Source organism: Cyrtonyx montezumae, unplaced genomic scaffold (assembly GCF_038088225.1).
Source record: "Cyrtonyx montezumae isolate F1298 unplaced genomic scaffold, pur_monq_1.0 scaffold_18, whole genome shotgun sequence".
Lineage (NCBI taxonomy): Eukaryota > Metazoa > Chordata > Aves > Galliformes > Odontophoridae > Cyrtonyx > Cyrtonyx montezumae.
This window is the reverse complement of record NW_027071914.1, coordinates 635592-661492: the sequence shown is the minus strand read 5'-3', so window position 1 is coordinate 661492 and position 25901 is coordinate 635592. Positions and strand designations below refer to the sequence as shown.

General features: G+C 52.4%; 2 protein-coding genes across 3 annotated transcripts in view; both read left to right on the top strand.

Annotated features, from left to right (window-relative positions):
- LOC136047353 (histidine--tRNA ligase, cytoplasmic) overlaps nucleotides 1-25901 on the top strand; it is a 513020-nt gene that overhangs the window by 233181 nt on the left and 253938 nt on the right. The window lies entirely within an intron of this gene.
- PSD2 (pleckstrin and Sec7 domain containing 2) overlaps nucleotides 24606-25901 on the top strand; it is a 70693-nt gene continuing 69397 nt past the window's right edge. For both annotated transcript variants that reach the window (XM_065734394.1, XM_065734395.1), the window contains exon 1: nucleotides 24606-24809. The gene's annotated coding sequence lies outside the window, so the exon portion shown is untranslated. The remainder of the gene's footprint in view (nucleotides 24810-25901) is intronic.

Here is a 25901-nt window from a genome sequence, read left to right as displayed (position 1 = left end):
TCGTGTGATCTCCCTCAAGATCATCTGCTCCATAACTTTCCCTGATACCGAGGTCACGCTGACAGGCCTGTAGTTCCCCGGGTCTTCCTTACGGCCTTTCTTGAAGATGGGAGTCACATCGGCAAGCCTCCAATCTTGTGGGACCTCTCCAGATAACCAGGAATGCTGATAGATGGCAGAAAGTGGCTCGGCAGTCACCTCTGCCAGCTCCCTCAGCACCCTTGGGTGGATCCCATCTGGCCCCATGGACTTGTGGCAGTTCAGATGGAGGAATATGTCTCTGACCGTCTCTGCTTGGATCACAGGGGGTGCATTATGCGCCCCGTCCCGGACTTCCAGGTCAGGGCAAGTACCCTGTGGACAACTACTCTGTCTATTCTGGAGAAGGCCTCAGGAAGGGGCAGGTACGTATATAACAAGGAATATGGTACATACATAAGTACGTGCAGACTTCAGTAAGTGATAAATCGGTTGAGAACCCCTTAGTGTTTAGAGACAACCACACTCTGTTCTAGTCAATCAATCTGTTGCTGAAAATATTAATGCCTGGCACATAGATTTATGATGAAGGTTAAGTGGATGCAAAATAAATGTTTGTTTGTGGGAATTTTCGATGACTGCGCTAAAATAGCATTTCTTTGTAAAAAGAAAGCTAAATTCAATCCTCACAGCTGTTCATCAGGGAACAGAAACATCCTTATCACTTTGTTGTCCACCTTAATGTGTAGAGAAGCAGGGGTCCCCTACTGCTGCTTCCTTTGCCTGGGATGTGTGGCAGGTAGACTGGGCTAATGGCACACCCAGCCCTGCAGAAGGCTGTATGTCACCATCCCTTCGTTCCCACCACAATTTGAGATGTGGGCTTTGTGTTCAGACTCTAGTAACACAAAGGTACCGTGCAGGACATCACCTCAGCAAGATCACCATGGGTCAAGGATGGACACATGAGGAGAGGATTGGTTCTATTCCAGAGCCTTTGTTAAGCTCAGGGGTTACAGAGCTCACAGATATAAGGCAGTGCATATCACTGGGCACCTACAGAAGGTCAGTATGAAGGAGATCGTGGCGACAGGCATTTCTGACATGGTGGATTTTCAGGTTCATGCTCTGGTGCTGTTGCTTTCAGTGGTGCAGTTCCCAACCTGTTCTCACCCCAGCCCCACCATCCCCATCCTCACTTTGCCCCCTCCAACTCCCATTGGCCCCAGGACAATGCTTGAGCAGCAGTTAAGCCCTTGGTGTGGTCATTCCAGCTCAGCAGTCAGCCAAGAGGTCTCTGCAGTGTGGAAAAATCAAGCTAGGACTTGGGGTCGTTGTGGTCCCGCAGGACCCCCCTGACACATCCAACAGTGGCATGGATGAAGCAGGCACAAAGTGACTGGCTCCACAGCAGGAGGAACTCAGGATGGTTGCAAAAGTGGCCACTGGAACCCTTCCTGCGGCATGTGGGACTGCCATGGGGCCACTGCTCCTGTGCCATTCCCAGGTTGAGCTGCCCTGTCCCTCCGGCTCCAGCCCCAGCTCTTTGTACACACAGCCTCCTCGCTTCCCCGTTGCAGTTGTTTTTGTTTTCTTTCCACAGCTCGTTTTCTCGGCCATCCATGTCTTTGTGCATTATATATCACGCCTATGTGTCCAGAGGAAAGAAAGATCCCCTCCAACCCAGCAGCCCTGTAACGGATGGACCTTCCCGATTTGCAGCTAGCTGACAGCTTGTGAGAACAACAGCTTGAATTACTGAAAGAACTTTTCCCACTGAGTTAATCTGCAATGGATGTAGGTGACCTTCTAAAGGCATCTATTAATCAAAAAACCCGTGCCCATTCACTGCGCTAGGCTGAGCCCTTTGAGGGAGGGGGGGTGGTACTAATTTCCCTCTGAGATAAATCATAATTTGACAATAATCATCTGCCCTAATCACTCCGATTCTTCCCTTTAATTATTTGTACACACAGCTCTTCCTGCCTGGGAAACACAAAGGATGACATTAAACGTGGCCAAGGAGGGGCAGGCAGCAGGGCTGAGAGGCTGTCACCCAGCATTGTCCCCGGTGGGACTAGTGTGGTTACACCCCACAGTGACGGTGACACCCCCAGGGTGACAGCCCCAGCCCTAAATCTGCACCTGTGGACAGATGTAGGCTGCATGCCCTCAGCAAGCAGTGAGGGCAGCAATGGCAGCTGGGCTCCGAGCACAGCAGCATCGCTGCAGAGATGTGCCCCAGGCTCTGCACAGTACGGTCTGGGAGGCAGGTCCTTCCCCCCAAAACAAGCAAAATCGGAGACAGCCCCTACAAGCTTCCCTGGAGCAGCTGGGTTGACATACAGTAATTCCCATAGCCCAGGTCAGTGGGATGTCTTGCAAGTTATATCACGGACCTACAGCACCATATGCTGGCCTAGTTTAGCATCTACACAGCAGTGCAGCCAGGCACTGCTGCTCCCAAAGCACAGCAGAGCGGAGCTGGCTGCCTGGCCCGTGCCTGGGGACAGCAGGGCTGCTGGTGCAGCTGGGAGATGCAGTTCTGCTGCCCTGTGTGTGGGGACTGGCCAGCAGCACGCTGGGATGGACCATGGGTGGGAGAGGGGCACGCAGGTAGGACACACTGGGCTCAGCTGTGTGAAGCTGCTCTGTGGTTTCAGCAGTGCCCACAGCAGGAGAGACACATGACCCCGAGCAGCTTTGAATGTAACAGCACTAACACTGAGCTGTTTCTGTAAGCCAAGACCCTGGGACTCCCTGCCACGGGAGACAGGCATGTGAAGAGCTAAAGATGCAGGAAAAGGAAAAGTTAGTACAGCTGATGGAAGCTAATTGCATCGCTGAGAGAAAAAGGCATAACGCCGACACCTGGTGCAGACCAAGGAAACACCTGGACCTCAGGCATGCCTTCCTCTGGTCAGTGGAGAGTCTTCTGGGCAGAGTCTTCTTTGGAAGAGACACTTTGCACTGCAGAAGCATTTTCTGAGCCAGGGGAATAGCTCAGAGGTACTGTGGTTCCTCTGGAACAAACAGGTGGCAGTCCTGGGTGGCTGTGGTAGCACATATCCTGCCTTGGTTCTGATCAGGTTCCACCATGGGCACAAGGGATGGATAGTTCCTTCTGGAAGCTCAGAGTACCCATGCACAGTAACATGGCCCAGAATAGAAACTGCTGGGAGAAATCCTCATGCTAATCCAAGCAGCAGCTTAGATCTGTCCTGTCCCCAAAACCTTTGGATGTCTGCATTGTCACCTCACTACATGCTCCAGCTGTTCTTGCTTTGCAAAGAAACGTTGCCATGTTCTGGGTGAGCCTCTCCTCTCTGTGAGATATGCCAGGAAACAGAACAATTTAACATCCAGCAAGCAGAGAGCTGCAGTCACACATCCCTGCCATGTCCCTGTATCTGTGGATCAGACTGTGGAGCCCATTGGAGGTCTGGGCTGAAATGGAGAGAGCTCTTGCCCTGATGTCTGTGGATGGAAGGCACCAAACAAAATGCAAGAGGTCAGCAAACACAATGCCACCACCAGCACAGGTAGTGAGGAGACACTGAGACAGTGCAATGTGAGGAGACACTGAGACAGTGCAATGTGTGGAGTTCAGGAGCAGGAATTTTTTACAGGCACCAATCATGTACTAAAAATACCTCCAAGGTAATGACATAAATGAAGGCAGTGAGTTATTCTCCACTTGATGATGGCAGGGGTAGAGGCAGTGACCTAGATATGAGGAAGTTTGGGCAGCAGGAACAGGGATGCTCAGTCTGCCTGTATGTCCTTGGCCATGGCCTCATCAGTGCTGGCAGTGGAGGGGCTGCAGAGCTCCCCTGGCACGGAGGTAGCTGGTGAAGTTTCCTGGATGTGATAGCTCTGCCCACATGCTGAGCCTGCTGCTTCCCAGGGCTGCAGGGAAACAATGAAGGGTAGCTGCCTGCCCCACACAGGCAGGAATGGATGGAAATCTTCTTGGAGTTCATGACAGCCACCCTGATGGGCAAGTGAAGAGGAAGGAGCTTAGAGGAAGCCATGGCTTTGGCTTGAAAGGAGGAATGAAAGGCTGGAAATGCAACCTCCAGCAAGATCACAGAATCACAGACTGGTGATCTCAGAGGTTCCCTGCTCTGATCTCTGCTCATGTGAGTTCATCTGCTCCTATCTCTGCTCAAGTGAGGAAAGTCAGAGCAGGTGTCCAAGGCCATGTCCAGGTGGCTTCTGACCATCTTCATGGACAAAGATCCCCAGACTTCTCTGATCTCTGTGCCAATGTGCTGTCACCTGCACAGCACAGATGTGTTTCCTGATGATCAGAAGGAGCTTCCTGAGTTACAGTTTATCCCCATTGCCTCTTGTCCTGGCACTGGGCAACCTGAGAAGAGCCCGACTCCATCCTCTTTATTCCCTCCCTGTAGATAACTTTGTATGCAACGATAAGGTTCTCCTTGAGCCTTAAAGATGGAGGTTTCTTGTGGCTTATGCACAGATAAGAAACCTCTTGCATGCTGCTGTGACTTTTTTATTTCCCTGTTGACATGCAGATCTCTGCTAAAGAGTAATTGACTACACTGAGATCATGCATATGAGGAGGCCTAGGAAAGTACTGTGCCTCTGCTGCTGATCTTGGTATGGGCTGGGTGTCAGTTCTGCTCCTCCTGGAGATGAGGGCCCACTCTGCCCACACACCCCTCACCAGCTCCCAGACCTGACCTGCTTCTGCTCGCCTTGCAAGAGCCAGCTATTCTTGCATGTGGACAGACTCATAAGTTCATAAGTTCATAAGTTCATAAGGTTGGAAAGGACCTATAAGATCATCTAGTCCAACCATCCTCCTATCACTATCTCTACCCAACTACTAAATTAAGTCCTTTAGCACCTCATCTAAACGCTTCTTGACTCTTGGCAAACTGTTACACCCTGGCTTGCACATACCTACTTTTTTCATCCAAGATGTACAAACAGGAAATAAATGTTCCCATGGATCCTGGGGGTCTGTCTAGATCAGGCTCACCTGGCTGTGAGCAGCACCGATTCCCTGAGAACATCCTGGCTGCTTACAGCAAATATTGCAGTCTGGTAAGAAAAGATCCCAGGTGGAAAGCAAAGATTACAGCAGGTGCCACTTGGACACTTCTGACTCAGACCAGTTGGGGTGTTTGAGAATGGAGGGGATCCACTGCATTTGCTAGGAGACCCATTTTGTTCTCTGGAGCCTTTTTTATCTTACTGCAGGTGGGTTTGTCCTTTACCTGCACCTCCCTTCACAGGCTCTCTGAGTTCCTCATCACATCCCACATGCCTAGGAGATGCCTATGGGTCCCCCAGAACTGCTTGTGGGGTCAGGGTGCCACTGGGGCAGCCATAAGCAGCTACCTACCATCCTAGTCCTGGCAGAGGCAGGTACTGGAAGGGAAGTAATCTGGGAGACCAGTGGTGGTTCTTGGTGGTTCTTGCAGTCTCTCCAGCAAACTCATGGGAAACAGTGATCAGTTGTCCCTTGCAGTGTGCAGAGCCACGCTCCCTCTTAGTGTGGGTAGGGGAGGTCCGTCAGACTTGGGTGAGAATAAGGAAAGTGCTAAGAACACAATACTAAGAACATTATGGCACTGGCTGCCCCAGGCCGGTTCCCTCCATTGAGGTCCACATCCCACATAGGTCATTCAGAGCTTCTGGACACCGCGGTGCTACAGGGCTGTACCTCAGTGGCAGGAAACAAGAGAGACCCTGGTCACTTCTGTCCTGCACAGGCAGAGAAGCAGGATCTGACCGAGCCATAGAATAGAATCACAGAATTATTAGTGTTGGAAAAGACCAGTAAGATCAGATGTGGTATCTGTCTCAGGCATAGGACCTGTATGCAGAGAACAAAGGGGTGCATCTGGTTCTTACAATCCAAAGCAGGAGGAAAGGCAAAGGACACTGCCTCCTAAATTCCCAGTGACTGGAGGCTGCCTCCAGGTCCTGAAAACAAAGCTATAAATCTGCTCAGCCCTGCTGCAAAGCACGGGACACCCTGAAACTGCTCCATAGCATCACAGTGTCCTTGAACTCTGCTTTCTCTTCCATCTCCTGCTTATATCCCTGCCAGCCCTGGAGGCACATCCACTCTCCCGGTGGCCACGGACCCTTAGCCTGCCCAAGCACCACTCCACCCTGTGTTTTCCAGTGGGCTTGGCAGGGAATGCAGCCCCAGCCGAGGACTAGTATTGGGCAGGATGCTCTGCACCCATCTGCAGTGCCATACCCCCCACTCTCTTCTGCTGTGCCATGAGAGGCACCAGCACAGCTGAGCCGTGTGGGGAATGCAAACTGATGGGCTTTCCCCCAGGGCTCTCGCCAGTCATGAGGCCAGAAGGGCTCTGTCACATGGTGGCAATGTGACTGTAGCACTGCCTGATCCATGCAGTGGTGGGCACGAAGCTGCCCCAGGCTGACCACAGGTCACAGGATGTGACATGGCGGCTGCTGACCCTCCTGTGTTCACTGGGCTTGAATCCTTCCCAGGGTCTGGGATAAAAAAGAGGAATATTCCTGTTGGCATGGGGAGTGGGAGCCGCATCAATGCCTCTTGCAGCAGCAGTCTGACACTAAGACATCCCCAGGGAGGCGCAGGCTGACCAAGCTCCTTGACGGACTGAGCAGCAAAGCCACTTCTGGAGCCACAGGCTGTCTCTCCCACAGCAGCAGCCAGCCCAAAGGCTGACCAAACCACATCCAAGCGAGGCCATAGCTCGCCTGTCCCATCTGACCATGTGCTGCACATCATTTGGCAGTGAAGGAGCAAAACACAGAGGACAAACAGCCACTGTCTCATTCTCCCCTGATATAGCTCCAGAGAGCGCAGGCAAAATCAGCATGTAAGCCACAAAAAGAAATGGCCTGTGCCACATTCATCTCCTTTGTGTCTCTGGGCTTGCTGCACAGGGAGCGGCGGGGAAGAGAAATGTGTGCAGGCTGCAACTAATGCCGGAGCCTATGGAACCGATCAATTCACCCTCAAAAAATTTGCAATGCAAAGGGAGCAGCTCTCCTCTTGGTTTACTCCTCCCCACGCAGACAGATGCGCTCCCACTCCATCCCTGGAGAGGAAGGCAGCTGGGTGCAGGCCTAGCTCAGCTCCCCGCCATGGGCACCCGGTGCTGTCACCACCATGGCCGCAAATCGGGTCGGAGAGGAATGGCCACCAGGAAGGGCTGACCCCAGTGCTGCTGGGCTCCAGCTCAGCTCTCTGCATTTCCAAACGTTTTTCTCCCAAGCGTGCTTGGCTAATTAGTAAACGGAGCCTAAACCTTTTGGTCTCCATCGATCTTATCTTTAAACCCTGCAGACAACAATTCCTCAATCGATACCTCATTTAATTGCTGCCACCAGGCTGACAGCTGGGGTTCTGGCTGCGCGCGCCTGGCTGTCACATGGCAGCCTGCCAGTGCCATCTTCTAATCCCAAACTGATTTATCCCCATGCAGATCCTCTTCCCCCGCGGACCCCATTCCCACTCCCCGTTACAGGGGCACCCTGAGTGCTCCCTCCCTACGGAGCACAGCTCCGATCGAACTATTATGTCAGCAAAAGCCCACCATGAACGTGCAGCCTCTGTGTGTGCTGCTGAGAGCTGATGCAGCCCCAGGCATGGCAGTGGGGTGCATTTAGGATGCCACGTGTGTGTTCCAGAGCTGCTTCTACCCCACGTCCCCTAACACCAGACCGGGAACCCGTGGACCCCAGTGGCACAGCTATAGGCTGCAGGGACCCAGCACGTGGCTTGGAGGATTTCAAGTGCGTCAGGCTTCTGGGCTGGGACACCTGCCACAGTTGCTGTCTTTGCTCTGGCTCAGTTTTTACTTGTTTTGCTGCTTTCTGATGTAGCTTAATGACAATCGTTGTCACAACGTGGCAGATATGTGAAATAATTGCTGTAACCCTGGCTTTGATCGGTTCCGTGTTTGCCATCTGCAATTCTAATTCTTGATGGCCTACCTTTGTGGAGCTGCTGATTGCTCTATCCTTGTACATCACAAAACATTGGTATGCAATTCTGGAAAGAAACAGAGCTTCTATATGAACACACTGGTAACAATACCATCCAGATTAAACCTGGGCAGGACGAAGCCTTGCTTTCAGTGGGGCCCATACAATCCACCACTCCGTAGCTCAGCCCAGTCACTGACACCCAGTGTAGACCCTGTTTGGCTCATATCAGCTTTCAAGCAGCATCACCTACTGGCCCACTGGGTAGAGTATAATGCTATCTGTGGGTGTTGGTCTTGTTTGCATAGTGCTCTGACAGTCACTTGCTCCACTGTCCCCCTTGCTCCCTGCTGAGCACAGCTAGGGAGGTTGTGGTAGCACAGCTGCTCAGCCAGAAATCTTCAGTCTACCTTTAGTTTTGTCCTCAGGGTCAGTGCCTGCAACCAATCCCCCACTTCTCCAAACTCCAGGGCAGGAGAGGCTATAGCAGAAAGGAGCTTTCAGGTTTGCCATAGAAACAGTTACTTGCCCACTGAGTAACGTTTTGAGTATCACCTGTCCTTGCAGTGCTCCACTGCATGATGAATCAGGCACTCTTCTCCATGCAAGAAGAGCTGCAGAGACACAAAATAAATCATGGGAAAACTTTACTGACCAGTATCCTCACTTAGAATCATGGAATCACGGAACCATTTGTGTTGGAAATGCCCTGCAGTCTAACCCCATGCAGTGCACATGGACACACACAGCTCCAGCAGGTGCTCAGAGCCCATCCAGCCAGACCTCAGCTGTCTGCAGGGACGGGGCACTGCCACTCTCTGGGCATGCCGTGCCAGTTCAAGGATGCTCTCAAACCCACTGTTGATGTCACTGAAAAAGATATTAAGCAGCACTGGTTCCAGTACTGACCCTGAGAGATACCACTCATCTCTTTGTGTCAAGCAACAGGAACACCATGCTGTGTGGGGTGTTGTACAGAGATGTGTCTGATGGAGCAGACGTCTCTTTCCAAGGTCCCAGAGGGATGTGGAAACCTTCTCAGAGGTGACCACCATGACACCACTCAAAGTCTTCCCAGAGCAGCATGTGGAACTAGTGCAGTAGGAAAGGCAGGAATTTGTTAACAGCTTAATGATGATGAATTCAACTATGGTGTCAGTGCAGGCACTTTGCACTGGGCTAGCTCCAGACCTTGGCTCCAGCTGATGGCAGGTGAGATACACAGGTTCCCACTTACATATTCTTCCCATTTGCTTTTCTTGTGTAATAGCTACACCAAGGCAGATCGTGACCTGGGCAAAAAGCCAGCTTCTGCTGTTGGTACAGACTGCTGCAGACAGAAGGCACTGTAGAAACAAGGCTGAAGTTAAAGTTATCTGAATCACTGCCCTCTGGGACATAAACTCTTTCCAGAGCATTTCAGTCTGAACAGCATCTGGCCTGTAATTTCAGAAAGTCTTACCAGTGTGTTTCTGTGCAGGCAGAAGTGTGCTTTGTCAGAGTATGAGGCTGAAAGAAAGTCTGCCCTTTTCCCAGCCTTGAAGGCCAGAGATTCCCAGAGAGCTAGGGAGGGAGGCGGCTGCTTTATCGCTCCATCAGTGAAGTCATTGGCTGCTTGCTACCAAGGCTCTGGGAGTGGGGCCGTGTGCTATCAGCAAGCAGTTATTTCCACTGGCCTCTGTTGTATGAAGGACCGCCACCTGCAGCAGCTTGCCCTCTCCAGAGCTGGGGAGGACCTGGCACAAGTCGAGTGGAGATTTCTGGGAGCAAAGGGCACCAGGTCCTAGTGAGAAGCTAGGAGGCAGAGACCCCTGGTTGGCACCTATGTAGGCAGAGACACCAGAGCCCTGCATCACCCGCTGCCTTGGCGCGAGAGGGCTCCTGGCGTGCTCCTGGAAGATCTGCAGTTGGCCCCAGGCATGCCCCAGATGGTTTAATGCCAGGGTGTTTGCACACAGCTCTGCCATTTAATGGGGAGAGAACACATAGCTGATCCCAGCTGAAGCCATACACTAAAATGCTGACAGACTGTTTGTCGAGACACAAACATTGGCAAATGGCCCTACTTGCCATATACTTAGAGTCAAGGCAGAGAGGGAGGGAACCGAAAAACAGTGTTATCTGGCAGTAACTGAGAGTCATCAAAGAGCAGTTTGCTGTATGCCGGGAAGAGGGAAGTAATTTTCTCAGGAGAATTAAATTCCCTTTTACAAATGTGTTGGGATGCCCAGCTTCTTAAAATGAGACTGGGTGTGATGGGGACAGCTTGGTACAGTCTTCACACAGCATGGGTTTGGTGACGGAGCATCCCACCCATCTGGCCAGGACCCTCTTTGCATCTCAGCTGGATGTGTCCAGCAGCACTTCTCCAAAAGGAGCCACCATCATCTCGGGTGTGCCAGACACCTCTCCCAGCAGGAATCATGGCATATGGAAAAACCAGCTCCCAGGTGCTGGGATGGCAAGACTGCAGAAAGGTTTCTGCAGGCACAGTGAGAGCTGCTGCTTATGTAGCCATCAGATTGGGAAAAAACATAAGCACTGCTCCCATGTGATCTAGCTGCCTTCAGTCTGCAAGCAGGTGCCTTTTGTCTCTCACATGATCCCACAGATTTTGGAGAAACATTAAAACCTAATAGTTAATCTATGTGGGCTACAAATTCAACATGACTGTCTTCTGTGAACAAGTAGTCCTGTCCTTTCAGGAGCTCTGCCCTGCTAAGTGCTGAACTCTTCTGAGGGAAATTGGTCAGGGAAGAGTGTACTCAGCCAAAGGAAAACAGGGCCTGTGTGGGTGGGGCACAAAAGAAGAAGGAGCACAAGGAGGGAAGGATCATCTGGGAAGAACTGCAAGTGCAGCAAATGGTAAGGAAGTCTTCATTTGCAAGGACCCCACTCCAAGGCAGCCTGATGTTAAAGGAGTCACAGAACCTTTTCAGTTGGAAGGGAGTACAAAAGCCATCCAACTCTGCACTGAACAGGGTCACCCACAGCTCCGTCAGATGCTCGCAGCCCATCCAGACGGACCTTGAGTGTCAGCAGGGATGGGGCACCAACACCTCTGGGTGACCTGTTCCAGTCTGTGGTTTAAATTACCCCTAATGGTGACATCAGAAAAACAAGGCAGAGGATAGATAGGAGAAAATGGGACAATCAGATTTGGGCTCAAGGTTCAATGAATGGGAAAACCTTCTCTCGTGATTCAATTCTCTGCTTCAAGTACCTTCATCAGAGTATAGGAAACAAGGTGCTGGGGATTGTCCCTTTCTCCTGCAAGAGATGTGTGGGGAAGAAGAGGAAGGTGGCTCCCTGCAGAGAGCAGGGCTGTTTCTCACCCCAGTGCAGACACCCCAGCAGCACCCAGCTCCTACCTGTCCTGCCCCCCTGCATCTCATGCATGCTGGCTGCCGGCTGCTGCCCCACTGAGCAGAGCCTCCCCCCGCGGGCTGGGAACAGAAAAGCCTTGCGTCAGCGATCCCTCTGACCCGACTCCCCTCCCCGAGACTTCTCTCGAGATTAAACTCATCTCGCTGATGCTGAACTCTTGCTGCTGCTCTCGACCCCTTTCTCCCTGCTTCAGAGCTTTCCACGTGAAGGCTGGGGGTGTCTCGCTGCAGCCCTGAGTGTGACCCCCCCGCCGTCCCTCGCTCCCCAGCAGCTCCATCACTCCTGCGACATGCGGGCTCTCGGCTCCCAGCGGACCCCGTCTCTTAGCAACGTCGTGCCCGGGAGGCAGATGCAGCGCACGCGGTTGCTCCGTGCGCGCGTGGGGCTGCGCGCAGGGCAGAGGGCAGCTGCTGCCTGCGGGGAGGGGGTTGCGTGCCCCCACCTCCTCGTTACTCAGCCTTGGGAGGAACGCAGGGGATAGAGTGGGAGGTATCCAAGGGGCTGAAGCTATGACCACTGCCCCATGTTTTAAGGCCCTGGAGTGTACCCAGAGAAGGGCACGGAGCTGTGAGGGGTTTGGAGCACAACTCCTGAGGGGAGCGGCTGAGGGGACTGTTCAGTCTGGAGGAGAGGAGGTGCAGAGGAGATTGCTCTTTGCAACTCTGTGATGGAAGGTTGTGGTGAGAGGGGGGGTGGCCTCTGCTCCTAGGTAACGGTGATAGGATGAGAGGTGATGGCCTCGTGCTGTGGCAGGGGAGGGTCGGGTTGGACATTTGGAAACATTTCTTCTCTGGGAAAGCGGTAACACAGTGGCATGGGCTGCCGGGGAGGTGCTGGAGTCATTGACCCCAGAGGTGTTCCAGATAAGGTGCGGGGGGATGTGTTCAGTGGGCATGGTGGGGTGAGTCAGGGTTGGCCTTGGTGATGTTAGAGGTCTTTTTCAACCTTCATGATTCTGTGATTCAATGTCCAGGCAGTGCGCTACAGCAGCAGCTTACAGAGCTCAGGTGCCTCTAGCGAGTGGCGGCAGCTTGGGGCTCCTAACACTGTCCCACGACCAGCAGGGCCCTGAGGATCGCTCGCACTCCCGTGCCCCATGCGAGCCGTGGGGATGAGCTCAGGGTCACGCCAGCCCGGTCACCGTGAGCAGCCTCGCTGGGAGCGCTACAGCGGCACGGAGCTGCTGGTGCTGGGAGCAACGAGAGCACGGGCACTGAGCATCAGCGCCCCAGAGGAGTCCGCGCCGGGCTCTGCCGGACCACCGTCCCCCGGGAAGCCCGGTGCTGCTCGGCACGCCGCCCCGAGGTGCAGGGCCGCCCGCGCGCCGCTCCCCGCGCGGACCGCAGCCGCCGTCCCCGCCGTCCCCGCCCGCCGCTCTCTGCGTGCACCGCGCGGCCGCCAGGGGGCGCCAAAGCGCGCGGCGGTGGCGGGCGGGGAGCGGGCGCTCCGCCCGGACCGGGCGTCTCGGAGCATCACGGCGATGCAGGGACGTGGAGGAGGGGTGAGTGCACGGCCCCGGGACCACGGAGCTCGGGGCGGCCGCGGGGCGAGCGGCGTCGACGGAGCGGGGACGGCGGGCTGCGGTCCCACCGCGTCCCGCCCCGCCCGGCAGCGGGGACGGCGTGCCCCGAGCCGGTCCTCGTCGCGCGGTCCGGGACGGGTTGGTGAGCGCGAGGCGTGGTCTCAGCGAGCTGCCCGTTGTCCCGAGAGCCGGAGCCCGGCGCTCCTGCCCCGCGCGATGCTCCTAGGCCCACCGTGGTGCCGCAGCCGGGGGCTGCTGGCCGCTCTCTGTGCCGGGGAGCCGCACGGAGCTGTGTGCCGCTGCCCGCAGTGCTGCCGGGTCGTGCTCGCGGCGGCGGAGTGGAGTTCGCTCGGGACCGGGCACCGCTCACTGTCGGAGCTCTGCTTTCAATTCTTTGCTGACACGTAGTGGAGGGCAGGTCTCAGGATATCAAAACATGCGATAAGTTTGGTTGGTTTTAGTAGTAGTTTTTTTACTAAAGTAGGGTGAGGTTGCTCCCCACCGGGGCCCCCCAGGGATAGGGCACCTGCAGCTCTTTGGGCGGCTGTGGTTGGCAGCGTGGTGGGCTCGGGAAGCCCGGGGCTGGAGGTGGGGGCTGGCAGGTCACATCCCCTGGCTGGACGGGGCAGGGCTGTGCAGGTCTCCCCCCTGGCTGGCTGTGGCCCCGGGCTGTTTTCGGCCTGAGTTGAAAGGAACACACCGCGCCTGGCAGAGAGAGCCCAGCACTGACGGGCTCACGGCTTTCTGCAAAGGAAAGTTCCCTGCAGGCCTGGATGTTTTCCCACCATCTCCTTTGTGCAGCAACAAACGGAACGGGGTTTTGAACTCTATCCTGAGACCTGGTGCTCTGGGTTTCCGTTCCAGTCTGAGATCCTAAGCCAAGAAAACTGCCTGTCCTGCCAAGGCCAACACAAAGCCTGGCCCTGGAGCGGCAGGTCAGCAGCATGGCATTAACTCCTCACAGAGGAGGAGTCACAGCCAGGCCCCTCTGGATGCACCCTGCTATCTATGGCATTCTTGTGTTTTCTTCAACGAGCCATCTCACCTCGCTCAGCTGCAGCCTGCTGGCTGGTGGCAGGTTGCAGTGCTTTTGAAGATGCTAACACAAGTGCAGTGATGATGGTCCCATATCACTTCTTTGCCATGTCCTCTGAACTGCTGGGCCAGGAACGTGGCTGGGGAAGGCACTGGGGCTTGTGGAGCAGAGGAGGGGTCTAGGGCATAGTGTGAGGTTATTCCAGGGAGATGGAGCGCAGCTCTTCTTAGGGAGCGCCTGTCGCAGCTGCAGCCCTGAGCGTGCTCCATGCCTGCTCCTTAGGTGTGTGTGGACAAGCTGTCTCCTCTGTGTTTGCTCCTGCTGCAGTGACCAGATGTCCTACTCTTTAGTGATACTGTCCTACTTTCAAGTAGGTTAATCTATTTTTGCCTGGCCTAGTGTTGGACTGTCGTTTGCTGTGACTTTGCCTTTCTATATGTCCTGCGCCTGATAGAAGATCTTCAGGTCACGATCCTGAGCAGTATGTGTGGTTTCCCTTTGGCCTGTGTCCTGGGGAAGCACGTCTGGCCTCACACAGCAGCTGGCCTCCTTGCTGCCATGGAAGGTGTCTGTGCCTGCCTTCTGCATTAAGTGCTGGAGGACCTCTGAGGGATGGGTTGTGCTTCCACCTTGCTTTCAGGGTCTGAGTGTCTTCTGGCCATTGTGTGGCATTGTTTTTTCTTGTTTGCATGCCTAGCCTTCAAGTACCTGTGCTCCAAGGGTCTGGAAGAGTCATGAGAGAAGGGAAGGAAAGGACTTGTAGGGCCATGAGTGAGACTGGAGCCTTGGCCTGTAAGTGGAAACTGAAGGTGGTTTGAAGCCTAGATGCTGCAGGAAATGATTTGCATCTCACAAGCCTTGTTCTGGGATAGCTTGTCTTTGGTGTGCAAGCCCCTACTAATGCTGTTCTGTCACCTTCTGAATCTTCTTAACCACTTGTTTGGCTTGAAGTTAAACCAGTGGATTCTTGCTCGTGTTAACAATGACACAATGAAGTCTGCACTGTGATGGGTCTCCAAGTGACCCACGTGCCCTAAAAGGGCTGAAAGGGTACAGTCATGGAAAAAGGCCATGAGGCTGAGATCCCCTGCAAGACAACGGTACTGCGGCAGAGGTGGGAGGAAGGGGTGAACATCCAGGGGAGAAGCTGAGGGCTGATGAGCTTTGGACCACGTCTGTGGTTTATTTATGGCCTGCCAAGCAATCTCAGGCAGTCAGTGAGGGTTAAGGCATCTTCTGTCCTGGATTGACAGTACAGATCCAATTAGGCATGAAAGCCTCTAATTATTTGTCCCGAATTGCTCCGTGGTAACCAAGGCTCTGCTATCTCCTTCCTTTGTCTGTGTCCCAGCTGGAAATGCCCCAGTGTCCCCGCATCTAGAGCAGTAAGCGTGGTGTGTGAGCAGAGTCAGCACAACCTAATCAGAGGAGACAGACCTGTGAATTAATGAGGGGATGGACCTGCTTCGTTAACTTTAGGGAACTCTCTAAGCCCTGTCTTGACAAAGGACCAAGGTTATGCGTGGCTGAGATAAGACCCGTGTGATGGATGGCTGTGGTGGGAGCTGGGTGGAGGGGATGCGAGGAGGGATGAGATGGCTGGCAGAAGGGATTTGTAAGCAGAATTGTTCAAGGCGGGCGTGCTCCTCTCAAATGGAAGGCTGGACACCCTGTCTTTTTTGAAGCAAAAATTTACACAAATAATATATGGCTTCTGTGTGAGGGGTCAGCTGAGTGTTTCTGCCGTTCTTTCCAGGTCACAGGGTCCCACAGAATGGATGTTCCGCTGCCTCGAAGTGCTGCCTAAAGGCATGCCATGCCCTTGTTCGCAGTTTCCACATGCAGGGTTTCTCTTTGTGTAGGCAGTCCTGCGGCCAGAGCCTTCTTCTGTGCCCCAGAAGAGGGGACGTGAGGGCAATCCTGAGGGTGCCCCCCCTGGGGAGAGCTGCGGGCATCCCCAGTGGCCATGCTGATGGAACGCTGTGGCTGAGCATAATGCTTCTCTCTGACTTTCAACCAAGGGAATGCAAACAGGACCCGTCTCTGCCAAGGAAAGTGCCCGTCCAGCAAATCTAGGAAGCAGCTGACACATCCTTCAAACCTCTTGGTGTCCTTCTGCCGTGGGCCAGAGGTGTGAGTGCCAAGTTCAGAGCAGAGAGCTTCCTCCATGCAAATGGGGACGAGGAGGGTGGGCTCTCAATGCACAAAAACTGTTTCTTTTCCACCCACTTAGAAAGTGGAGCTACTGAATTTTAAACAGCAAAGACAAAACTCTGCTGAAGAAGCCTCTTCTTTGCTTGCCTGATGAAGTCACTGATCGCAGTGGTGGGGGATCCAGGAAGATGCCAGAAGTTGGCCTTATTAATGACTCTGTTGTTGTCTGCTCTAGTTCGTTGGTATTCGCTGTGGGAGATGGTTTGTCAAAGTGACAGCTCTTTTCCCCAGAGAAGTTTCCCCATGAGCTCCCCGTGCTCAGGTCAGGCCGTTCCTCACTGCATAGCCACATTTCCTAGAGGGAACTTTGGTGCTGGCTTCAGAGCAGTGCTGGGCCCAGGTGCTTTGGGTCCAACACAGTCCTCACAGAAGGGGATGCAGCTGTGCTCTGGTGCATGTCTTCTTCGCAGGACCTTCAGCATCCAGCTCTGCAGTTGCTTTTTTCTGCACACGCCTTTTCCCCATCTCAAGCTCAGGGCATCAGGCCCTCTTGCCTGCATTTTTCTCCTTGAACCACTTAGTTTTAAAATAGAGCAATTATCTCCCTTCAGAAAGGAGCTTATTCTTTCCAATCTAGGACAGTTTGACAGCACAGCAATCCATGCAACTCTCTTTGGGAGCATGATTGCATTCCCAGCGTGGTGCCACATGGCAGTGCTCACAGGGAATGAGGTCACATCAGGGCTTACGTTGAGCCTGGGCTGGGGGCTCAGGTCTGGCTCCTTGGTAGCAATGACATCAATGATCCCAAGGCTGAATTCTGCCAGTGCTTCCCAGCCTCCATATCCAAGCCTCACTCCATGCAGGCTCTCTAAATGAAGAAGCTTACCTTGTCCATGGATCTATGTGATACAGTAGCAGAGATCTTCAGTTTTTACCTATGCATATATCAACAAGGGATAACCTGAAGTCATAGAGACCCAGCAGCTCAGAATGGCTTAGTTTGGGAGGGACCTCAAGGGTCACTCAGTTCCAATGCCTGTGCTGTGGACCAGCTTTAACATAAGTCAGTACTCACAGAGGCTTCTCCAACCTTCTCCTGAAATCCCTGCCCATCATCCTTATGTCTTTCACAATATTGGAAGGTTACTGTGATTTGGGATATGTTATTACTTCTGGAATTAAATGGTGAACATCCGCGAAACTCGGTGCAGAAGCTTGTTGTAGTGATGAGCTCAGTAATGGAGCAGATTCTGCCAGCATCAGCTGCCATGCTGGCGGTGGTGGGGGAGGTTTACATCCTCAAATTATGTAAATCTCCTTATCTCTTCCGTCTTGGGATCCTTCTGCTGTCTCACAAGTCTACATCCTGCTTTTGTTTAATTAAAGAATAAGCAGAAAGGTATTCTCAAGGAAAATGAAGCTGTTTTATTCTTCATGTGTCCTTGATGTTCTTTTGATGTCTTCTCTGAGGACAACAGCTTTAAGTCCTGAATCTGAATGTGTGTCTTGCAAAGCCCACCATATTAACTGAGAAGCCATGGAACAGTGGCTGTCCCATGCCAAGCAGACTGGTCATGATGTCAGAGAGGAATGATCCAATTTTTCCCCTTTGCACTCCCCAGCGGTCTGTGAGGCTCAGGTGATGTGGCTGCAGCTCATGTTCAGCTTCATCTTTTGAGCTTCGTGTACCTGTGCTAAGCCAGACGCAGCAGTAACCACAGCCTTACTGTGCTGTGACATATGTGTCAACCAATGAAAAATCCACACAGTGCATCCGCAGTCACGTGGAAAGGCGACATTAATGATTATTTCCAGCATAGTAGAGAAGTTGAAGAAGAGCATGCTAACTAAAAGCTGTAGACCAGAAGTATAAAAGATGTATTTCTAATGGAGAGTATTTAACCGTGAGCACAACATCAGGCTACTTGTCTTCCAGCTGAGCATTTTGTCCTTTCAGTGAAGCTGTATTGTAGAAGTTGGGGACCTGCCCCAGGTGAGCTCTGAGATGCCATGGAATGCATCTGTCTGGGCTTGATGAGCCTCAAAGTGCCAGAGCAGTCCTGGGGAGGAGATGGATGGAGTTTCCATATTGATCGAATCGGCAGAGCTGCTGCATCCAGGGGCTCTGAGTGAGGCATGGAAAGAAAAAACTGAAATACAAATTGTTTGATGTTGGAGCTTCTGCATCTCTTCTATTAAAACATTGTAAAGCACCATGATCTTCAAGTCCACCCCATGTGGCTGACTCAAGCTGAGCTCTGGAAGCCCTTGGGGTGGGACCCAAGGCTCAAGCTTCCATGGACACCCTTTTAGTGGATTGCTTTGGATTTAAGGCATGGCCCAACTGAGAAGGCGTTTCCCATGCAGGACAACAGACCAGGAGGAATGGGGCTTGGTTGCTTTGGACTTCCCTGCAGACGTGGCCAGCCTTCCCCCCTGTAGATCATAAGACCCCAGCTGCATGCAGTGTTCAGCCCACGAGCATTGTGTGCTGAATTACTCCGTTGCTGCGGAACAAATGCAGTGGTACAGATCCAGCCATGGCTTTGCTAATGCCTAGAGGCAGGATGCTGTCAGTCTCTTGCTTGGCGTCTGCCATCTATAGCATCTTTGATCAAGGCATAGGAATGTTCATAGATTATGCTCCACTACACTCCTACACTGGGTAAACTCAGTGGTATTATGAATTTGTCATACTGGAGACATTAGCAGAGGTGAAGTGAGTTGGTGAGGATCTTCGAGGAAGCCACAGCTGTGGGGAGGGAGAAGAGAAGAGCCCAGGAACGCCATCAAGCCACATTGCAATGGCCCGCCTTGTGCCCTGAGAACACCTCCCCAGTGCTGGCCTAATGGGACCATGGGAGGTGTGCAAACAGGAGATGGTGATGATTGGACCTGACATCCTGTGAGGTTGCTCTTCTCTTGGGCCCTGGTTTACCAATGGGCACCTCTTTTGTTTTGCATATAACACAACCGATTGTATAAATATTTAGTCACTCTGATGGGAACATTAATTATAAATAGGCATGAAGCTTCTGAAAGCTGCCTGTAGGTCTGGACATCCAATTTCCATTAATTTTAATGAGATCCAGACATCCAAATCCCAATTGTTGGCCTTCAGTATCTCGAGCAGGAGCTGGCGCCCGACCCGGCTCCCCTGCGCTTGGCGTGAGGGTGAGATTTGCAAATCCATTACGAACCCTGCAGATCCCCGAGCTGCCCGTGTGCTGTGCCATTGTTCTCTGCTGAGGATGGCTGGCTGGTCGCTTCAGAAGTATTTCTAATAAGTTCATTTAATCCATCCTCTTAGTGCTCTTCCTCCGCACCCCCCGCCTTCCACGGGCGCTTTGAGTGAGCCCCCAGCCCGCGCGGTTTTGACAGGAAGGCTTTGATGCTTGAAAATGGCAGCTGCGCAGAGCAGGTCTGAACGGAACGATTGAATTATCTGACTGATTAAAAATGTGCTGCAGCTCGGAAGATCTGACGGCAAATGTTCGCTTCGGCGGCTGACATGAGAGAGAGCGCATGCACACAGCGTGTGTGTGCGTGTGTGTGCGTGTGTGTGCTGAAGAAGGAGCCGGAGGAATGCGACAAACACCCAGAGCCACCTGCAACGGCAGCTTCTTAAGCTGAGCATCCTTTCCACAGCTCCAAATCTGCGCGATGCTCAGCACAAGCTGAAACTCAGGGTGCTGTGGAGATAATGATTGCTTAGATAGATGTCGGTGGTGGTTTAGGAAGTGGAAACTGAGGTGAAAGGTAGAGCGGGCTGGGGAACTACTTAGCTCCTTCCCTCCCCCATACGGACCTGTGGCTGAGGAACGATGAGCCGCTGCTGCAAGCACAGCTCTCATCCCCTGAGCCGTGGATGTGCCCGGTGAGCAGGGCTGCAGCAGTGGGAGGATGGAGGAAGGGTGTCTGTGTCTGAGCCCTTGCTGCTGTCGCTGATGGAGCTACAGATGTGCTGGTGCATGAGGAGCAGCAGCAGCAGCCTCTTTAGACTTATCTCAGCTTCCCTCCCAGGCCCCATAGAGTGAGTTGTCCCTTCCCAGTGCCTCACAGAAATTCAGCGCTGCTAGGACATAAGCAGAATACCTCAAAGTGAAATGAACAAAGACGTGATGTAAAAGTGTTTCTTCATTAATGAAACATATTTTATCAGTTCAAGCAGTTGACACATTTATGGGGAAGTTTTACACAGGGGAAAAAAGTCAAGTTGTGAAGGATGCAGTTGTAGTTCTTCATTGCGAGACGTCTCGTTCTGTTAGTTTACTGAAATTGATTTCATCTGAAGTTGTTTATCTGCTCTTCATCTCTACTTGCAGGAGATTGCTATCATCTTCTGCCTCCCAGCTCAAAAGAGATGAGACATTAGCCTATCACTAATTGCTTCATCAGAAATAATTTTGGTTTAGTCCAACCACTGAACGAATTGTTCTTTGTCCTCTTCTGGTGCTCTCCGCTGCAGTGACATTCTCTGTCTGATGGCTTCAGCCACACTGCTTTGTGCTCCCTGTCCCAGTTCCAGAGGTCATTACAGCAGGATAAGTGCAATGCCCTCAGCAGTCCTAAGGGCACACGTAGCTGGGGTCATTCAGTGTGTGTCATCCCCCCATCAGCTCCATGCTGTCCCTTTCCTGTTCAATCCTCTGTGGCAGCCAGGGGTGCTGAGCAGGGAGGGTCTCCCTGCATAGCTGCAAGCCTTTGTGCAATGCAGCACTCACCTGGTTGTGGGAGCCCCACACCCTGAGCACTTCTGCTCCCAATCTCTCCCAGCCAGGTCACAGCCTCTGTGTTTAAGCAGGACCTCAGATCATTTAAATGCCCCTTCCCTCTGTGTTCAGGCTTTCATTCACAGGCAATAGAATGTAAATTAATTTTATCATTCCAGAATCGGTTTCTAATCTTTCTTCCTTGATTAAAAGTCTTTGAAATTTAGGGCCATTGCTCCTAGGCTGGATCCAGACTGACAACCTCCATGTACCTTAAGGGTGCTGGCAGGTAACTGGACCAACATGGCCACGGGGCAGAAAGGAGGCAGTGCTGCCATGCCCTACAGTGTTGCCACATCCTTGGGTCACAGCCTGCCAGCTCCAGATGGACTCCTGGACACATGGCTCCCCAAAACAGTGTCAGACCAAAGTGAAGGAAAATCCATGTTTGCAGAACAGCTTTCCAGCCTCAAGAACTGAAACTGTAGCACTCGTGCTGCTGCCAGTGGCATGGCTGCTGGGTTTCTAAAGATGATGGGTAATAATCCTCTGTTATCAAAAGCGTTGCAGTGGATGGGTGTAACTGTGCATCACACCTCAGCTTGGCAGATAAAGGTGATTACTGGACTCAGAATTAATGGTTGCTTAAATTAATTGTGTTTGTTGCAAGCCTAATGTAAGTCCTGAATTGATGACACGTATGCAAGGCACTGAAGAGTGGTCAGCTTTCCTGAGATAAGAACAGTTATAAGCAAGAACTTGAACAGAATATCTTGTGATAAAGAAGGGTTGTTAGGAGAACTTTAATAGAAGCTGTCTCCTCCACAGCGTGCACAGGATTTTGCAGTTATCAAAGATATTCTGAGCTAACAGTCTGTCACTGCTAAGGAAGACAAAAGCAGCAATAATAATGGTAATAATAAAAGTAGAAAAAGCAGGGATCTGGTAACAAAACCTATGAATTAACTGTTATGCAATGCAGAGAACTGGAAGGCTAATTGGAAAGAGAAGTCAATGGAAAGCATATTTACTAGTGTTGAGAACTATAAGTGGGCATGCATGTGTATATGTTTATATGCATGTAATTCCAGATGAAAACAAATGTAGGTTGTTGTGGGTATCAGAGCCCTCTGCAGCACCCAGCAGGGACAGAGCTGCCTCCCATCTGGTTGCCATCACAGTGACTGCTACTGAAAGTCAGTGGGTCTCAGATGGAAGTACAAAGGATTTGCTGTGAAAAGCAGCCATGGGAGGATGTGGAAGCAAAACCATTCCTGGGCACATGCAAACATTTGCAATGTTTTCATAGAAAAAGCTGAGAAGGCTGCACTGCCCCCAGAAGTGTCCTTGTGTGCCATGAGACGGGCACAGCTGACAAACTGCCTGTTGGAGGGATGCTGAGCTGCAGGTTGAGGCAGTTATTGAATTGCCAGCGGAGGTCAGCAGCACCTGCAAGCAGCAGGTGGGTAGACCTGGCTTCTCCATGCTGGCCAGAGAAGCCTTGTATAGAGTTTGGGTTTATCAGTGCATCCATAGAGGAGCAGTGTTAGGATCATGAACTCCCATTGTACACCTGATGCTTGCTCCCATCGGCATGGCTGGAGTGTGCCACGAAGTGCAGAGTGTTGCAAGTTAATGCTGGTGCTCTGCTGCCTGCAGTCCCCGGCCAGCTGGAAGGCTCCCAGATGTGCTTCCATTGCTTGGGGCTCGAGGGGTGGGCCTGGTGTCAGCGTGGAGGGAAGGAGGCCCCTCCCAGACTGCTCCCTTCCCTGAAGAGCTGATGTCATGGCTGGCAAGCAGCATCTGCGCTGTTCACATGCAGGGCAGTTGGACAGCATGTCCAGCATCATTACGGTTTGGGAGTTTTCTTAATTCTTAAAAACCATGATGACATATGCAAGGCATCTAACAGAGATCTGCAGACAGTCCAGAAAAGCTTGGGTTCTGTCTTACTGGAGTGCACTACAGCTGATACGGACAAGCCCAGCACCCATGGGACGTGGGGAGGTTCCTCCCTGAGCCCAGCTGTCAGTGTGCTCATGGCCAGGAGCAGTGATTGATAACCCAGTTATTTGCAGCCCCGCTAGTGCCTGTATTCTTAGAAACTAGAACCTCATTTTCCCATGCTGCAAATGTTGCTTCTTAGGACCGACTGTGCAGAAATTGGATTTTGCTACTTTCCTTCAGACCCAAAGCATACAATAGGCTGATGAACATTGATGATGCTTTCTTTTTTCTTTTTTTCACTCTGTTAAAGCTCACGAACCTGATAATTGGTAGATTACAAATACATTAGAATTGATCTGAGAGAGGAGTGGGACAGAGCTGTAATTAGATAATGTCTAATGAAGGAGCCTGAGGTGCCCCACACCCGGACCTGTCCCCATCCAGGCTGCCTGCCCCATAGCATGTGCCTCTCCTGCACAGATCCCTTCATTCACAGTGGGTTGGTTGGATGAGTCCTGGCTATAGCTGCAGGGTGGCTCATTACATGGCTCATTACCGCGGCTATCCCTGGCAAACAGCCCCAGTGCTGTGCTGGTATCCCTGCTGGAAGTGTATATGGCCGTGTTCTGCGGAGCTGCTCCAGGACATGGCTTCATCGTGCGGCTGTGTTTTGGTGTTTGGATGCATTGCTTTAGATGGTAATGATATTTCAAATTCAAGATGTTGGGGATTTCTCTGCTTATTCAGCAGCGTGAGTTCTGTGGAATAAGTGTTCCAGGTCCAGGGAGTGGTGTTCTTCAGGGAATCATGGGGCTCATCTTTGGGACTGATCCCAAACCCTCCCTGCTCACAGGTCCAGCCACAGGTGTGGGAGCCCTCGGTCTGCAGTGAGCTGTCAGTAGGGAAGAAGGTGTGTGGGGCACAGAGCTGAGGTGGCGGCCATGCAGTCCTGCCATGAGCTGTGCTGCACAGCAGGATGCTGGAAATAGGTCCTGAGATGCAGTGTGCTTGCATCAAGCTGGGGAGGAACTGGCCGAGACCCAGAGAGACCTGACCTGAGTGCCCATGGGAGCATGGGTCGCTGCAGCCACCAGCTGTCTGCAGAGGCAGGAGGGGGACACACAGAGCAGGGAAATGCTGTGTCCTCATGCCTCTCCAACCTACTCTGCATCACCAGTCATCCTGCTGAGCCAGGTGCCACTGCTAGCACAAAGATAAAACCATTTCCTTTGCACACAAGGACTGTCACAAGGGAGATGTGTCAACCTTGCTAAAGAAATTCCCGGTGATGGTGAGCAGGCATGTGGTCTGACCCAGCTCAGTGAGGGAGCGGGCAGCTGTGGACTGAGATCAGCTGGTGGGCACAGGAACAGCCCAGCTACTGAAGGCAGTGAGGATGGGATGGGACAGGGTGGGATGGGACAGAGTGGGATGGGGTGGGAGTGCAGCCTGGTGATTGTCAGGGCACAGATCCAGCTGACCTGCAGCATAGAGGTCTGCACCAGGGTGGGTCCTGCAGGCATTTCCATCTCTGCACGTCTGTGCATGGAAGTGCACTGGTTGTTAAAGTCAGTGTGTGTATTTGGCAGGGTTTCAAGCCAAAACTTCCAGCCAGTCCCAGCCTGAAGAGTGGCGATTTGCTGGCAGGGAGCAGACCTGGTCCCCTGCAGCTTTGCAGGGTGCTTGTTGGGGGACAGCCCCATCACCCCAGGGAAGCAGCTGTGAGGGACAAACACAGCCTCCCAGCCCTGCTCCTACCCTGCTCATTCAGGGCTTTTCTTCCACCATTTCTCTGGGTCCATTCACCATCGCTCCCTGCCTCCTCCCCCTCTCCGTCCCTCCCACCCTGCACGCTGGATCCCGAGCAGTCTCTGGACACCTTGAGGGAAGGCTGGGAGGTGTAACCACTGCCGGCAAGAGGGGAGAGCGGGAGGGAAAGGAGAAGGAAGCCAATAACAGGGAGGTCTAGGAAGGTGGCGAAGGGGGAGGGATGGGGCCACTCCTCCATCTGTGGGGCTGCAGATTATTTTGCATGGATTGATGAAGAGAAAAGGGAGCTACATTTGTGAAGGGACCAAAAAATAAACAGCTCGTTGCTTGGGTAAGTACGAATGCAAGCTCCCCTGCTCTCATTGTCATGCAGCACATCGATCCCCCTCCTATTTTGTTTAATTGTACCGGTTTTGATTCCCGTTCGGATTATCTGATGCATCAGCTGGGTGCTTTGGTTGCTGGAGATCGACTCATCCTGATGTGTGTGTGTGTGTGCATGTGGAACGACACCCATTCTCGGAATATCCATGGACACATTTTTCCAGGTCTCAGTGTGGTGTCTCATAGGAGACGTTACACTACAGCATGCCACGCACACACACAATCGGTGTGTGCTGGTCCTGCTTCTAAAATTGGTTCATCCACCCATTATATGGAACAGCAAGGCTGTTGGGCAGCTGGAAATTAAGAGGGGCTCTTTAATCACAGCCCTCACTCGTAGGGGGCTTCCCGGCTGTCTCCCCAGCCTGTCGCTCTCGGCATTATGTTTTGTAACAAAGCTACATTTAAAGATCAATTCGGCAGCGGTTATTGTATCCAAATTACATGGTTGTCATGGAGATGGTACAGAGAAGCTGAAGTGATATGACTGCATCTGGATGGAGCGGGGCCGTGCCAGATCCTGCCTTGCCTCCCATGCCTTTTTGTCTGCGCTAGGTTACAATTGCTTTTAGTCTTGAATGAGGCAGTGCTGTATTAGAGGATTTAGAGGTCGAGCTATTGCAAGGGGTGTGTGCTGGCCCCTCCAGCGCTGTGTTGTTATTGTAATTGTTGTATCAGCATTAGCATCTTCCTGTTTTTTTTCCTGCAAGTCTGGGGAGGGGGATGGCAGATGAAGGATGGGTGGTTTTCCCAGCACAGCCAGGGCTGGAGTACTTTGTGGGAGATACCTGCCATGCCCACACCTCCCTGCTGCCTTCTGTCCTAAGGGACAAAAGGGAAGGGATTATCTCCTTTTGGCCACATTTTTCTTCCATATTCCTACCTTAACTTCTGTAATACAAGGAGCTGGTCACCTGCTGGTCACTACGTTGGGGGAATGGCATTTAATTTTCGTTGTTAGATTTGTTTCTTTTGCAACTGGTAATGTGAATGTGTTGGCAGTTGGGAAAGAAAATCCATAATTTATGAGAAAGAGATT